Raw genomic sequence first — 16254 nt, 5'->3', positions numbered from 1 at the left:
ACATCCAACATGGCGTCTGCTGAGGCGAGACAAGGAGCGAATTGTTCTGTGGTGAGCGCTCGCTTCCTCCTGCGTTCTGTTCGCATCACATGCACCTCGTGACGGCTCCTGACGTCCCAGACGCGTCCAATCGGCGAGGAGACACATTCCTGTGCAGGTTCACCGAAGTCCGTCCCGCCTGTGTGGCCGCCTCCATCCTGGCTCCGCCCGGAGGAGGTCAAAGGTGTCGCCTTTCTGGTTTCACTGCAGCAATGAGGCAAAGACAGCGAGACGGATTGACAAAGACAACTGTCCATTTCTGAGGTCACTGACGGCGACAGGTGACACTCAGAGACCAACGCGTCTCGACTTTAAGCGGTTCGATGAAAGTTAATGTTTTTCTTCCGAGCGCTTCAGAGGAGGCCATCTTTGCTTCGTGGAAGCTGCGTGTTGGAGTTTATTGATCACCTTCACTGGTGATCGTTCAGCATCCATCAGCTTCCACTGATTTCTCACTCTGACAGTTTTTAGCTTGAGTTCTGTGACCTCCCGCCGCGAGCGCCACGTCCGCCGGTCAAACACGCCATCGTTGTGCTTCAGTCTGCGATCCGTTCCCGCGTAGCAGCGACCTCACTGACATGATGGCGTTCCTGAGAGAGACGTCCGGTCTTTGTCAGGTGGTTTCATGCTGAAACAGAAACGCCTGAATCTGTTTTGGAGATTTGGTGATGAGACGCTCACAGACTGAAGCTGACGCACAGGTTCACCGCGGACACGCGTCATAACGCCATCAAACCGAAAATTCTCAAAGGGTTTCGTGTCTTTTTGTTCACACTGTCCTCACACGGACACCTCAGGACAGCTCGATCAGTTGGCTAAAACCCTGCTGCCGGCCTGGAGGGGTCAGGAGGTCACAAACGTTGAGGTGACGGTGAGGCTGAGCTCGCTTCAGACTCCAGGAACTCCACCTGTCCAGTGTTTGATCAGTGAGGAGGTGCAGCTTTCAGGGCGTGAACCGTCGTGTGGTCTTTATCTGTGGGGTCATGATGTGATTGGCTGATTGATCGACTGCCTTTTGTCTGAATGTGGATGTTTGACGTCATTCGCTGACTGCTGAACGCTGCTGCTTCTGTCTGTGTTACACCTGAAGCTGAACGTCTTTGGGGTTTGAGCTTTTGCTCAGACAAAACAAGAGACTGGAAGACGTCTCGCTGGGCTCTGGGACACAGTGATGGACATGTTTTATCATGAACCAGTGACAGATTACTGCATGTTGGTGCAGCTCTACGGTGGACTCGGCTGGAGTCCGTCCGGGTTTTCGCCGACGTCTCCTGGAGAAGACGCGGCTCGAGTGCAGCGAGACGACATGGCGCACAGTTCAGACGCAGCACAGCAGATATGAAGAGATTATTTGACCAGAAAATAAAATATGAAAAAAAAAACTCTGCTGGAAAGACTTAGGAGATAACATCAAATCGGTATTAAGCTACACAGACAGATAGCGTGGCCATGGATAAAATATTTAGCTGGATTTCCAAATCAGCCTTTTCCCCCTTCGCTCTGCGTGTGTGTGTGTGTGCGTGTGTGTGTGTGTGTGTTTCCCCCCCAAATCCTAACCGGCATGCCTGTTCGCTGTGGAAAACAGGGTCAGGCTGGAGAAAAAAGAGAAAGAGAGAGCGAGCACATGATGGGCAGATAAAGGCTTGTCTGTGTCTGAGGGAGAAGAGAGCGAGGAGGATGAGAGGAGGAGGAGGAGGAGGAGGGCAGTGTGATGAAGGGGCCTCTCTGTTGAAGGAGGGAGTTGCGGCTCTATAGAAGGCTCCCATGGTGGACAGAAACAAGGCATTTAGTCTGTGAGTCGGCCTCGGGAACGCCATAATAGGCTCTTATAATGATGCCACTATGGACGGGACAGAATGTCCCTTTAAACTGGGGCTTGTTGTGAGGAATGTCTCTTATAGTGTGATGGAGGTGGATGAGCTGTTGGGTGATTGGTAGGAACAAGAGGACGCCTGATCCGGGTCCTGGACCCGGGAGCGTGCGATGAGGCCTGTTAAAGCCTGAGTTTATGCCGTAGTCCTGACTCTGTGGGTGAGGTGTGGGTGAGGCGGCTCAGGTGTGGGTGAGGGGGGAGTGTGTGTGGTTGGATCGCTGGAGGGCTGAAGAAACGAAGCTTCAGGTTGAATTTCGTTGGCTCGTTGAGGTTTAAGAACACATAATTATGTTTAACTAATCTGCAGCAGCAAATGTGTTTGGAAGGAAACTTAACACCTCACATCAACATAATGAGGAAATTCATTACACAAAATGTTCATAATGTATTCTATTTGTTTTTCTATAATATCAACTCAAGCTGGAGTTTAGACCAACAGTCACAAAACCGCGTTGTTAGCTTTAAACTTCCAGCTTTGGGATGACCTGAAGGGTCGATGGCAGCTTCGACCTCCAGTCTGCTCACACTGGCTCAGATATACGCTTTACAAAGACCTGCCCAGATCAGGCTCGTTCACATTGTTCAAACTGGAAGCTGTTTCCTTCTCTTCACACTCTGCAGCCTAAATTTAGTTTGGAAACTACTGCACCTGAAATCCACATCACAGAGCTCTCTGTCAGAACCAGAATCTGGATCATCTGGTGCTGAAGCGATCCTGTGATGAGGCGTCCGGTCCGGGAGCTGGACTGACAGCCAACACACTATTTTTATCTCAGACTCAACAACCAAAGCAAACCAGGGTCCCGAGGCTCTCGCTCTGCGTCCACATTAGAAGAATATTTAGTTATTATGGGGCAATGATGGGTTAAATAACTGACTTTCAGACCCTGTGTTTGAGAGGACACCTGCATGAACACCTGACAGAAGAAAAACTTTTAATATTCAGATTTCAGCCGCGTTCAAGTATCTTTTATTGCACCGTTGACTGTCGTTGTGTCTTAACTATTAACTACTGTAAAACAAACCGGAGGTGACAGAGTCCATCGTTACAGTGCGGCAGCGTCGTTAATCTGTCTCAAACACCGTCTTTGTTCTCTGCCGTCAAATCGAAGCAGGGGGACAAACACTGCTAATGTCACATGTCTCAATGCTGGACGAAGGCAGCTGGACATGCCTGAGGTTCCACAGGACGTTTGTCCTCTCACCACGAGGCTCGTTGAGCTCGAGAACAAACAGACTTCACCTGCGTGACTTTTCAGATCTCTGACAGGGAAGCAAAGACGAGATACTGGTACCAGTTCAGCGTCTGAAAAACCTCAGATTAAAAAAGGTCAAACCTTTTTTTGGTGTCAGCAAAGCTCCTGATTGGCTGCTTGTTGTCAGGAGTGGAGTTCAGAGGTGACTGGTGGGTCTTTGACTGAAGGTTTCTGCATCTGCACAGTGTCGACTAAAACCCAGCCGATAACTGGACTGAGCTGAAATGTGTCGTGAATTGCAGATAAGTCATCACTGGCGGACTCGCTAACAGCCTGACGCTCATGTCGCAGCCGCTGAACTGAGGTGACCGCAGACTGAGACGGGCCAATGACGGGGCGCCATGCAGAGCTCTCAGCTCCATCAGCTCGTGTTGCTAACATGCTTGTGAGCTTTGGTTCAGCACTGTGTGCATCACGTAGCCTGCGTGGTGACTGCGCTCCGGACGCTGCTTCCCACACTGTGACGGTTCATCATCGATCAATAAATCATTAAACGTCTGATGCTCTAACTCTGTCCCAGTCTCATGATCAGCTGCTGACTGAATTCTTCCATATCAGCTCTTTCATGTTTCGCTTGATTCTTTCACTGAAAATAAGGGAAAGTTTTGCATGTTTTTGCTAAAATGGTCGGCGGTGCTCTCGGCAGGTCTGAGCAGGTGTGTGTGTTTGCTGATGATGGAGTGTTGAGTTTGATGATCAGATCAAACCTGCTGACTAAAGCCGCCTAAACAGAGTGTGGTTTACTGGCTCAGGCCCGGACGGACGGTTCAGACCGGCCGTCCTCGAGGACGTGGGGCTGGTGTGTCGTCCCGCTGTGAGCGGCTCTCTGTGTTTACCAGATATCTTCTTCACATGTAAACCTGTGTGAGGGCTTTGCGTGCAGCCTCTCCTGATCCCTCTGATGGATTTAACAGGCTTAAATCAAGTGTCATGTAATTTGAAACTTTATTGCTCCCTGCAGGGAAATCCTCTTTCCTCTTGACCCCCTACCCCCCCTCAGAGGTCAGAGGTCGGAGGTCAAGGTCGGCTGCAGAGCAGGACCTCCACCTGCAGGTTTAAGGTTTTGCTCAAGGACGCATCAGTCGGGGGGAGGGAGGGTTTCTGTGACGTTACATCCTCCTGCAGCCCTGCCAACACGTTAAAGGCACAATCTGAAACAAAGGAGGCGTTCTAACAAGGCTGGAAGCTGCAGGCTTCAGCTCCTCGCTGTGGGACAGCTAGCGTCCCCTGTCCATGACGAGACATAAGCAGAGCAGCTTTCACTGTTTACTCCGAGCTTGAGTTTGTTCATCTCAGACTGTGTTGACTTTTCATCGCCTTGAGCTTTGGAAAACGCTCACGCTGGAAAGCGTGGGCCGTCGTCAGTCTCGTCTGTGGCATGGCTGCATATTTAGCAGAGATAAATGTGGATTCAGAGGTTTATTTTTATATTATAGCTCACTAATCCAATGCTAACATGCTAATGTTTTGCAGGTGTAATATTTACCCTGGTCACCATCTTAGTTTAGCATGTTAGCGTGCTAAAATGAGCTAGCAGCACAAAACCCAAAGTCCAGTGAAAGAACATTCTGGCCTGTGAAGATATTAAACTGAATAAGTGACCTGCAGGTCAAAGGGGGGGGGGGGCTCTGCAGATGTCGAGCGTCAGAAATGGATCTCGAGGTGTGCAGACTCATGAAGCTTGCATGTCTGAAGGTGTAGTTAATGTAAACATCACGTGGTGAAATGATGAATAACGTGCTGTTCCATCTGTCAGGATGTGATGTTCCTGTAAGTCACCGGCTGGGCCTCCGGAGACACCCTAACGAACGATTGTCAGTCTTTATGTCCTCTGGCCTTCAGACCTCTGGCCGTCATTATTTGTTCATATAACTGCAGTACAGAATATTGCTCAGATGACCTGGCTGTCTGTGCATTGTTGTATTTGGTTTTTCAATCAAAAACTCTTTGAAAATCCCGCAAAAGGCAAAGCAGCGTCTTTCTTTCTCTCCCACAGTAACGATGAACAAACACTCTGTTGTGAACCAGCTCACACAAATCTTGCTCAACATTTTTTTTGTGGAGGAACTGAGTTGAAAATAAATGGACCCTAACAGCGTTACACATGAAAGCCTTTTCAGAGCAACCCCCCCCGCCCCCGCCCCCCCAGCCCCGCTCCTGATGCAAAACTACAACAGCAGGGATAATTAGAGAATTGTATTTTGAAAATATAGGTCTGCATGGTAATGAGGGCACAACGCAGAGCAGAAAAAACCTCAGCTGAGCTCAGAAGACGAGTGGCTTCAAGGCACATCCTGAGAAAAAAGTACTACAGTAGATTAAAAAGCAGATCCCAAACACACCGCGAGGCGCCACAGGGCCATGACATCAGCACGAACGCACCAACAGCAACTCATCAGGCTGCTGAAAGACGATCAGAGACAACAACAACGCACACGTTTAAGAGAGCAGCCGAGCCTCTGATTAATCTCCTCATTATTTTCTCCATTAAATGATAAATCAAACAGTCATTAGAAACAGTGAAAACGCCCGTCACAGCTCACAAAGATAACCAGTGTCCTCTCTCAGGAGAGCCCACATCATATCTGCAGCATTTGGACGCCGCGAGGGTCGAGCAGACTGTAAACACGAACGCACCACAGAGCAGCTCCGTTCAGTAAAAACGAGTATGCGGGGACACAGGGAGGCTGGGACATAAAGGAGTGACGAAGACATGAATGGAGACAGATTCTCAGACAGCAGCAGAGACCAAACACACGCTCAGTGTGGTCCTGTGGGCTGGATCCAGTTTAAATTGGCTGCTCTCCGAGCTCAGGATTAGACCTGGTCTTAATGCCTTTACACTAAAAGGCCGGTCCGTTCCCTGCGAGGGCAATCTGCTGCAGGAACACACCAGGCTTTAATCCACAGCAGCAGCAGCAGCAGCAACAACAACAACAACAACAACAACAACAACAACAACAACAACAACAACAACAACAACAACGTTTATCTGGCTGAAGCTTGCCAAGGCAGATCACACAACGCCAGGCGAGCTCGTCCTCGCTCTGCGGCGGCTGATGAAACCGATGTATGAAAACACAGAGCGAGGGATGAGACGCAGGAAGCGTTCAGGCCCGGTGTGCATCTGCTCCTGGCAGCCATCTTTGTTTGAGTCCATGAAGAAGCAGCTGGTGGGATGATTTCCAGCTCAGAAACAGCAGCAGGGCAGAATAAGACCAATAAAACCTCTCTGACGAGCGATTAATCATTTACAAAGCAGAAACGTCTCGTTCCAGCTTCTCTGTGACGTGTTTCTCTTTCATATCATCGTAACCTCGAACTAAGACGTCCTTCAGCTCCGGAACTCTTAACGGACGTATTTTAACAATTTCCTGACAGTTTTAAAGATAGAAAAGAGAAAATCTGCTCATCCTCACTGGAAGCTGCAGCAAGAGTGTTTTTGTGACTAAATGACTTTTGTTGTTTGGATGAAAACCAAAGAGACTGAAGTCAGCCTTCATTCGACCAGCAGGTACAGATTCAGAGCAGAGTCAGAGATCAATGCCAGGCCAGACAGGAAGTGTCCGCTGTCAGCCTCTTGACTCACCTGCTCAGCCTAAACCAGGTCCTGAGCTCACCGCCAGCTCACTTCCTGGATCAATAATGCTGCCAGTTTGTGCCGAGCGGCCAATCAGGAGCCAGTTTGGTACACAGACTTTGTTTTGCTTTGATCTGATTGGCTCACAGGCAGACTTGTGTACGGTGTCCAGCAGGGACAAAGTTTGCAGCAGGAGAACAAAGATGTTGTCAGACGTTATCAGATAATCGATCAAAGTGACGACGCTTCTGTTGTTCTTTCATCCTGTTGCGTCTGAGCAGAGCAGAGTGTTTGTGGTTAAAGCAGCGACAGAAGAGATGAAATGTTCCCGCTCTGAGGCGACAGAGCAGCGTTTCTGTGGACGCATCGCCACACGGACGGCTGCTGCGTGTGAGCCTCAGTCCTCCAAACGAGACGATGTCCACCGACGCTGCCGGAGGATCGGTTTGTCCGTCTGAGAGCAGGATTTCTCTAAAACCTGTTCAACAGATCTCTGTGAAACCTGGCAGACGGTTCGGCCTCCAGCCAAGGAACAATTGATTTGTGTTTTTTTAGACTGATTTGGGATTTTGTTGTGTTGCTGTGAAAGTAAAGGAGGCTTTGGGTTCTTCAGGGATGTTTTTCAGCATCAGTGCACTCAGTTTATCCTAAAGGACGAAATAAGACTGAAGTGTTTGCTGGGTTTGTCTCCAGCAGCAGGCCGTCCACTCGTCCAAAAAGTCCACTCTAATGTGTGTACTGGTGAGGACAGCCTTTGTGTTTACGGCCGTCAAAATCTACAGTTCATCAAGAAATAATCAATAAACCCACAAAATAATTTACTACAGATCTCTGCAAACCAGGTGTGTGAAATCTGTTGATATGCCTCCCATCAACGCTCCCTCACACGTGGTTCAGACGACCTGCATGTATAAGAGCTTTCTCCTCAGGTGGAGGCGGGTGGTGGCGACAGCTTGGCCAGACGACTCAAACAGCAGAGCTCTGTTTGAGTCCTGTTTGTGGCGACTACGCCGGGTATTTTACGCCCAAACCTGAACCTGAGCAGACCTGAAGCGCCGCTGTGGCTTGTGGACGTTCGATGCCAGCAGGGATGGTTGATGTGCATCGCGTCATCTGACCACATCTTCAGGCTGCTCCTCGCTGCTGGACGTCCTCTGAGGGACATAAGGATGAGAAGTCTGCAGTCAGCGGTGTCTCTGTCTGTCTTTGTCGTCTCGACACAGTGAGTCGTCCAATCAGAGACAACAGAGCAAACGTGAGGACGGTCAAATGCTTCAGTTCCTCTTCACGTTTTCAATCCAGTGCAGCTCTGAAAGTCTGGATCTCCACCCTGTTTGAGTGCAGCTGTTCAGAACAGCGAGGAACATGTTGGCCTCGAGGTGAGGTCAGAGGTCAACGAGCACATGTGGAGCATCCTGAACCCTTTGGACGATCTGGTGAGCTGGTCATGTGAAGCACACTCAGGCCTTAAACTGTAGCGTGGATTCCATTAAAACCTGCGGGAAGAACATCAGTAACTGAGGCTTTAGTTCGGATGGATTTCTCCTTTAAAAGCTTTTCTCTGTACAAATCAACAGTTTCCAATTAGAGCTGGATTCTGTCACATTTAGTGGATGGTGCTGGTTTGACGCCGTGGTCCTGGAAACATATGTTCACTCGGCGCTCTGATGCGATCTGGTCACATGATCGCCGCCCAGGTGCTGTGAGCGGCCTGATTAAAGGCCGATCAGTTCAGAAAGCGTAGAAATGAATGCGCCTCGCTCTCGTCTCAGTCTGGACACGCTTTGCGCCTCCGTCTGAGAGGTCGCGGCTTCAGTTCGCTGCTGTGTCCTGGAGCGGGGGGCCGGGCGTCTGCCGGCTCTTCATCACTGTAACTCACTCAGCTTCGTCAAGTGTGAACGCTCTGACTGGACTGGAGCGATTTTCCTGCAGGGCTGATTTCATTTAATGTGACTGATGGGTTTTATTAGAAAATGCTGCAGACTCTTGGTGTTCACGGCTCAATATTTCAAAAGTACAACTCCATATTTCGCCTGAAATGTCACCTTCACCGGTGTTTTCATACATTACCACTCTGTCGCGTCATTACGGCTGCAACATATCAAATGTTTTTTAAAATCAGAGGCTTCAAAGGGGTCAAGTCCCCTTTCGAAACACAGTATGAAATTATTCCTAAGTGTGTTTGAAACAGATTTCTATCATACTTTCTAAATTTACAATCAAAGTTGACAGTGAAGCGCTTCAGTTTGGTCGCACGCCATGACTGTTTACACACTGCGCTACTTCACGGCTTTCTGTGGTTTGCACACTTCAGTACTGATCGCCGACAGCGGTTTCAAGATCTGTCTGGTCCCCAAACTCGAGCAGTGACTCAGGAAGTGATGCCTCCAAACTGAACGTCCTCATGAAGCGGGCGGTCGAGCTGGTCGGGCGCTGATTTGCAGCTGTGTTGCAGTTATTGTTGTTGTTGTTGTTGTCGTTGCTGTGGCTGCTGCTCTCATTGGCTGTAGCTTGTTGCACGCCCCCCCAACATGACCAGATATTTAGCCTGCTGGTTTTCTTTCGGGCAGCTGCGAGGCATTGGCGAGCGCTTGGACGGCGTCTCTGAAGAGCTCACACGGAGCGAGATTTGCCTGTGATCTGTGGTTTTTGTGAGTGGAACGTCAGTCACATCACCTGAGTGTCGCAGATTAAACTGGTGATGGTCAGTTTGGACGGGAATGAGTGAAACTGAGCCACTGATGTGACTGATGCTTGTTGTTCTGGTGACATTTGGCTTCATAGGCGACACTTCAACACTGCCAGCAATTCAGCTCAATTCAAAACTTAATTAACAGCAACTTGCAGTAAAAAACTGTTGTTTTAAGAGCAAACAGCATGTAGAGGGACGGCATCAGTACAGGGACAAATCAAGGAAAAGTAGCTCTCTAGTTAAGTGCGGTTCATGTCTCGAGCAGCCCTGCATCACATTTTATTTAGAGCCACTTGATGCAAAAATTTCCATTGAAACCCAACACAGCCAGGCGGGTATCAAGGGGAAAAAACCTTTTAAAACTCTTAGTGTCCTCTTGTTTTATTCATTCATACACATTCCCTGGTCCTGATCATTTGCAGGTGATTTAGTGCAATAGGTTTGACATTGCCTGGCAAGAGGAGAGAGCGGACAAATTAAACAGTGAGGCCACAATTTAGCATTTCAAGAGAAAAAAATCTCAATTTGAGGAGAGAAACTAAATAATTCAAGGGTATGACTCACTAATGACTCGTTCATTCAGGCCTGAACGGTCCCACACCTGCAGCACAAAGGGTTAAACTGAGGCCCCAGAGCTGCCTGTTTGTGTGTGGATGCAGTGGGTGAGGAGTCCACTGAAGGCAGGAAGGTGTGAAGAGGAGGGCTTTTATCACAGTGTGAAGAGGGAAGCAGTGATTGGCCACTCTGCCACCTCCCCATTGACCCCCATTACAGCTGCATTAACTGTGGGATTAGATCGTCTTCACAAGTGAAAACACACGCAGCTGCAGATGCACCCAAGAGGCTCCGAGAGCCCAAATACATCAGCACCAGAAGCCGTTCGCCTCCAAACATCCTCAAATAAACAGAGAAGATCCGTCTGGTCGTGACTCTGAGGGTTCGATCTGCACACCTGAGGCAGCTCCTCAGTGTCTGCACAAGCTAACAGCTACAGGAGAGCAATGACACGCTGAGGTCGCCACCTACAGGCAAACATGGTAACTTTGCGTTAGCATCTTCCACACGTAAGCTAAAGTAAAATATTGTGTTCCTGGAAACGAAGCTCACATTCGACTGCGTGGTTTCAGAGCTGTTTTCCAGTGTTTGAGGTGTTGGATTCTGTTAGCACACAGAACTGAAATTCTAGCTACTCTTCAACCGGTTGATTGGTCTGTGGGAAAGATCTGCTTGTTATCTCTGGATTAACTAAAAAGGCTTTGAAGCAGCTGCCTCTCGCACTGCATCCCTGAACTTATCTGCCTTTCAGCAGAGGAGCTGTGTGAGCATCAATCAGAGTACTTCCTGTAGGTGAGGAGACGTCTGATGATCCGCTGTGTGCTCCATGTTTGTCTTTCTCTAAGCATAGCTACCAAGCTTTTGCAGAAACATTAATTAAAGGAAAACCTTTTGATATTATGTTGATAGAAAACTTCATCATTACGTTTGCCTCAAAATGTCTTCGCTGTTGCAAATTAGCAGATCATTTCGAGGAGACAGTTGTGTCTCAATCTGCCAAAGAGAAATGCTGATCAGTGTGTGGCTGCAGCGCTGCCGTCACTCAGACACTGACCATTATTTTCATATGAAGCTCTGACTGACTGAATTAAAACGAGGGCCACCGCAGCGTGTTAGAGGTCATCTGCATGAAGTTACATTTCCTCACCTCCTCGTCATCACAGCGCTTTGATGAAGGAAAAAGAAAGCTAAGCATGAACCACCGTTGATCTGTCCAAATATCAATGAATGAAGTTAATACTGAAGGCTGGGAGGGGGTGATTACAGTATTTATTAGATTATTGTTGGGGGTTGTATCCTGTTGGATCTTCAGCTCCACGATCAAACGCCGACTCTCAACCTTCGATTTGACCACAGATAACGTTCAGGTGTGTGTTCATGACCAAAGACAGACCTTCACCAGGTCTGAAGATGAAGAAAATCTGGGTTTGACAGAGGACACGTGATGACTCGTCTGTGTTCAACAGAGTTTTCTCCAGTTAACAAACTCAGTGTTTTCACACGCAGCTGTAACACTCAGAGCCTGCAGGTGGCGCCATGAACCAGAGGCTTTACAGCTCACAGTTTGTCGCCGTCTGTTTGAGTTCATGTCAGTGACGAGCAGCAGGGCGGAGCTCTGCAGGTGTTTCATGGGATGTTTGTCCAGTGAGTAACCTGCAGTTATGCTCAGCGCTGTCGTCTGTGTCGTCGTGGCTGCTGCGACAATCAGGCGAACTGTTAGATTTAAAGCATCCGGCTCAGCCTAACAAGTCCCAGCATTAAGTATGACATCATGAAGTCGTTTCTACCAGCGCCCCCAACTCTGACTTCCTAAGTGTTAAAACTGCAGCAGCTGTTCCTCCGCCTGCCGGCAGGTGCAGCAGGTCGGACGGGAACTGCAGGGCTGCAGATCGATGATCCTTCTCTGAACCTGGTTTCAACCTGTTCCAGTGACACAGCAGCTTCTGGCTCCTCTTCTCCACATCTGACTTTAAAATGAGGTGACGGGGATGTTCTTCACACTCTGTTATCATGATTTAAAGAAAGACTGAAGAGAGACAGACAGACAGACAGACAGACAGACAGACAGACAGACAGACAGACAGACAGACAGACAGACAGAAAGGTCATAAACAAAAGACTGACAGACAGAAAGAGAGGAAGACTGACAGGAGGAAGACGATGGAGAGAGAGAGATAGAGACATCGAGGAGGAATGCAAAACAGAAGACAGCGTGAAAGATAAAGACAAGAAAGAGATAATGAAGAGGAGGAAGACAGAAAACGAGACAGAGGTGGAAGGACAGACAGAAAGAGGGCTGAGAAGGAGAGGAAGTGAAAGAGAGAGAAAGACAATGAAGACAGAGAAAGTAAGAGACAGAGAGACGGATGGAAGGAGAGACAGAAACGAGACAAAATGAGGCAGACAAGACTAAAAGCAAGACAAGCAAAAAAGAGATGGAGACAGGAAGAGACAGAAAAACCAGACAGTGACACAGACGGAGGGACGGACGGAGGTGAAGAGCGAAGGCAGAGACAGACGAATCGAAACAGAGAGACGATTCACAATCAGCCCATGTCTGCACCACTCCTACTCCTCTTCCTCCCATCCTGCTCCCCTCCTCTTCTCCCTCCCTCCCTCCCTCCCTCCATTTTGTCGTCCTCCTCTGTCTGATGCTGTTCCAACACCTCGGGGCTTCAGCCTCACATCCACCATCCAACACACTAACGCTGCTCTGCCGCTGCGGCGTAATCAGCCACCACGAAAAAAAAAACCCAAAATAAAGAGAAAGCCAAACAAAGGCGGCCGCCGCCGAGCTCGGTCTCGTGTGGCTGAACGTGCTGAACAGGCGGGTGGAAACTAGCAGAAACTCACATTTATTAAAACTACAACGTCTGTTTGAAGATGCACTGTCGAGGATTTTTACTCTCAGCGTATCACTGTTGATTAATCCTTAAATCCTGGTTTAATGGCTGTCAACAGTGGATCCATAGTATCTCACACCTGTATGTCAGAGCTACATCTTCTACATATAAAACTTCATTTCCCATCAGCCCCCCTCTTTGCCACTCTTCTGCTGCCTGAAAGCTTTGGCCGAATCCAAACGTCCAGTCTGCCCCCGCTGCTGTAGATAAGCAGATTTAAAGGTGGAAGTATGCTCAAAAAGAACCACAGAAATGACTGCAGTTCCTCAAATGGCCACTCGAGGCTGCTTTCAGTCCCCATAGACCTGCATGTTAAAGGTGAAATAAAGTAAACATGCTTGCAGCCTGGTGCAAAATGCACAGGGGTGAATGTTTTTATAACTCGCTCCTTTAAGTTAGATTTAGTTCTGCATCATTGTGGGCACGGCGGCTTTGAGTGACAGCTAGCCGCTAGGTTTCAGCAACGAGCTCCATAATGGATCCTCAGAAACCCGTTTGTGATGTCACAGAGTCTACGTCCAGGTTTCATGTGATGTCACAGAGTCCAGGTTTCATGTGATGTCACAGAGTCCACGTCCAGGTTTCATGCAGTCTTTTGGTTTCTGGTTGTTCTGTGGGCGTGGCTGTTGGCTGTTTCTGACGTCGTCTGACGGTCTGAGAAGAACTTATTGTGATCGACTCGGGTCCTCAAGAGGCCTGAGATAGACTTCCTGTCAGCTTCCAAAGACTCAGCTTGGATGGATGAAAGTCTGTGAGGCTCACATTTTATCCCCTCATGACAGGAAGTGATGGCGGTGACACATGACGGCGCTGACGGATTCAACCTGTGGCTCAGGTGTCTCTGGCTGCTCATGTAAAGTACACAATACAAATCCATCAGAGGCTGATGATTGGCCTAAAGCCTGAATCAGCCTCTGATGTATTAGTTTATCCATATTTACAAGATCAGCATGACTTTAAGAAAACAAGCCCAAAACGCTTTGGCGTGGAGAAACGTGCTGAAAATAGAGTCAAAGTCTCGTTAAAGTGACGTCAGCTGAATCTGAATCAAGGTCAGCTGGAACAGATGAGAAATAAACAGACTGTGTGCAACTAGTTGATTTAACCTTGATAACGGTGAGTGATGAACAACACTTTGAAGACTCGAATTTGATATATTTCGATTTTCTTGAAGGTCCTGCAGACGCTGACTAACACAGGAGACACGAGAGCAGAGACAACTGGAATGAAACAGCAGAGGAGATTTTACTGTTGCATGCGAAGTATTTTAATGAATTGAGCCATCAAAGGCTGAATTATTGATCAGCAGAACATTCGCCCAAGAGCTTCATAATCTCTGTCCAAATTCAGCTGCTAATGCGAGTGTACGGAAAGACGTCTGGGCAAACGTGTCGCTGAACAAATGAAGGCTGTTCATCGTCTGCTGTGACTGCAAACACAAACTGAAGAGCGGCTCTGATGGGGCTCGCTGGGATGAATCACTCACTGATGAAGTCCAGTCAAAGATTAATTATTCAGTTCCACCAAAAACGAACCGACGGGAACGCTAGCCTTTGCTTCAGCGTCACTGAGACGCACCTTTTCTGCACCTACTGAGTAACACTTTGATAGTCAGAGAACGTCTCCATGTGTCGGTGGAGGTGTCCATTTCATCGTCAGGCAGAGCAGCCAGAACATACGAGCTAACAGGCTACCAGCAGTCTGAATCTCAGAACAGCAAACAGGCCTGAGGCTGGAGGACGGAGAACGCCGGCCACTCGAGCTCGTCAGGTGTTGTCGTCTAGCAGGACTGTTGCATCTATAGATTTTGCAAAATTGAATGAATCTGGCACCAGTTTGCTGGCCGTAATGTCAATAAAACATGCCCCCTTTCAGCAACAAGTTGGCAAAAACATAGCGCCATCAGCCAGCCGGTCGGCCCTTTGAACAGCAGGACTAACTGTCAGCCAGACAGCAAAGAAGCCCAGACGAAGACGCATTGGTGTGGATGTGCTGATCCAAGGAAGCTGGTTTGAGTAACAGATTCATGAGCTTCAGGTTTGCCAGACACCTAAATCGTTGGTTTATATTGTTACGATACGGGATTGTGTGACAGGTATCACAATCAGTCTGTCTGCAGATTAATCAGCAGAAATGCACCATTGATCGGCAGGATGACGTTTTATTGTGTTGCACCAAAAGCTGAGCCAGGTGCACCTTTTCCAGGAGCCCTCTGCGTTGGTAACCCTGCAGCGCCAACGTCTCATCGAAATGGCCGCCGTCTGTCTGAATACGATGAAACAATCACTGAGCGAGCTCGCCACGCTGCCAGGCAGCTAACCCGTCAGACATTAAGAGAGGATGGCAGTGAACCATCCAACCAGCCGGCAAGTCATTCAGCCATCGCATCTCCAGGCAGCCAGTACAGCCAGTGAGCCAGTGTGGCAGCCAGTCAACCAGTAAGCCATCCAGTTGGCCGGTCAGTCAGTCAGTTGTGGCAACAACATGGTGAAATTATGTGGAGCATGTGATGTATGTGTTTACACCTCGCTCTCGCTCTCTCTGTGTTTCCCTCCCTCGCTCGGCCCTTCATCCTCCCGTGTGATTGTTTCTCCACCTGAGTGCCTTCCTCAGTCTGACTCACTCCTCCTCCTCCTCTGAGAGCGCTCTCTCTGCGTCTGGACTCTCCTCACTTTCTCTCAGCGGAGAGTCGGTTACTCCACATCAGCGTGTGACTCACACATTCATTGATCTGATTCATTCATTCAATTCTGCAAACGTGTTACAACCGAGCCGGTGAGAGAAGTCTGAGGGTCCGCAGTCCAGCAGTGAACACACACACACACACACACACACACACACACACACACACACACACACACACACACAAATGTGGATTAATCCACCGCTGAAAATAGTCCCCAACAAATGCAGTTTGCTCCTGTTTGTTTGATAAAGACTGCAGCGAGCTCATATCTGTGAGGTGTTTTTAAAGATTTATGTCTTCAGTAGGAACCAATGAGCCGCAGACAGGAAGTGGAGACGAGGCTGTTATTTAAGTGGCGCTCGTATACTGTAAAGACTGCCGCTGAGAGCTTTGAGCGTGCTTTGTTTTGTGAGTTCTGGTCAGTTTTTGCATTGAGATGCATCCTGTTGACGGCAGCGTGAACACGTGAAAGCACAGTTTTATTCGTCTCTTTGGCATCTGGTGTAGAAAATACCTCAACACTCAGACGTTCAGTGCAGCATTTGAGGGGCGACTCCATTAATATTGCAATTGTCTAATGTTTCTTCTTTGGTTTTAATCGAGTCGGGAAGATTAATCTGATGGTGTCACAGTGACGTCATCGCGGTTATCTCAACCTGGGCTTGTTTTG

The 16254-nt window shown here is 48.6% G+C and overlaps 2 protein-coding genes across 2 annotated transcripts in view; both read left to right on the top strand.

The window, feature by feature from the left end:
* The window catches only part of capns1b (calpain, small subunit 1 b), a 193456-nt gene that overhangs the window by 148265 nt on the left and 28937 nt on the right, over positions 1-16254 (top strand). The window lies entirely within an intron of this gene.
* Positions 1-16254, top strand: part of LOC139336172 (high mobility group nucleosome-binding domain-containing protein 5) — a 28518-nt gene that overhangs the window by 4012 nt on the left and 8252 nt on the right. The window lies entirely within an intron of this gene.

The sequence above is a fragment of the Chaetodon trifascialis genome, chromosome 9 (genome assembly GCF_039877785.1).
Source record: "Chaetodon trifascialis isolate fChaTrf1 chromosome 9, fChaTrf1.hap1, whole genome shotgun sequence".
Lineage (NCBI taxonomy): Eukaryota > Metazoa > Chordata > Actinopteri > Chaetodontiformes > Chaetodontidae > Chaetodon > Chaetodon trifascialis.
This window is presented reverse-complemented; position numbering and strand designations above follow the sequence as displayed.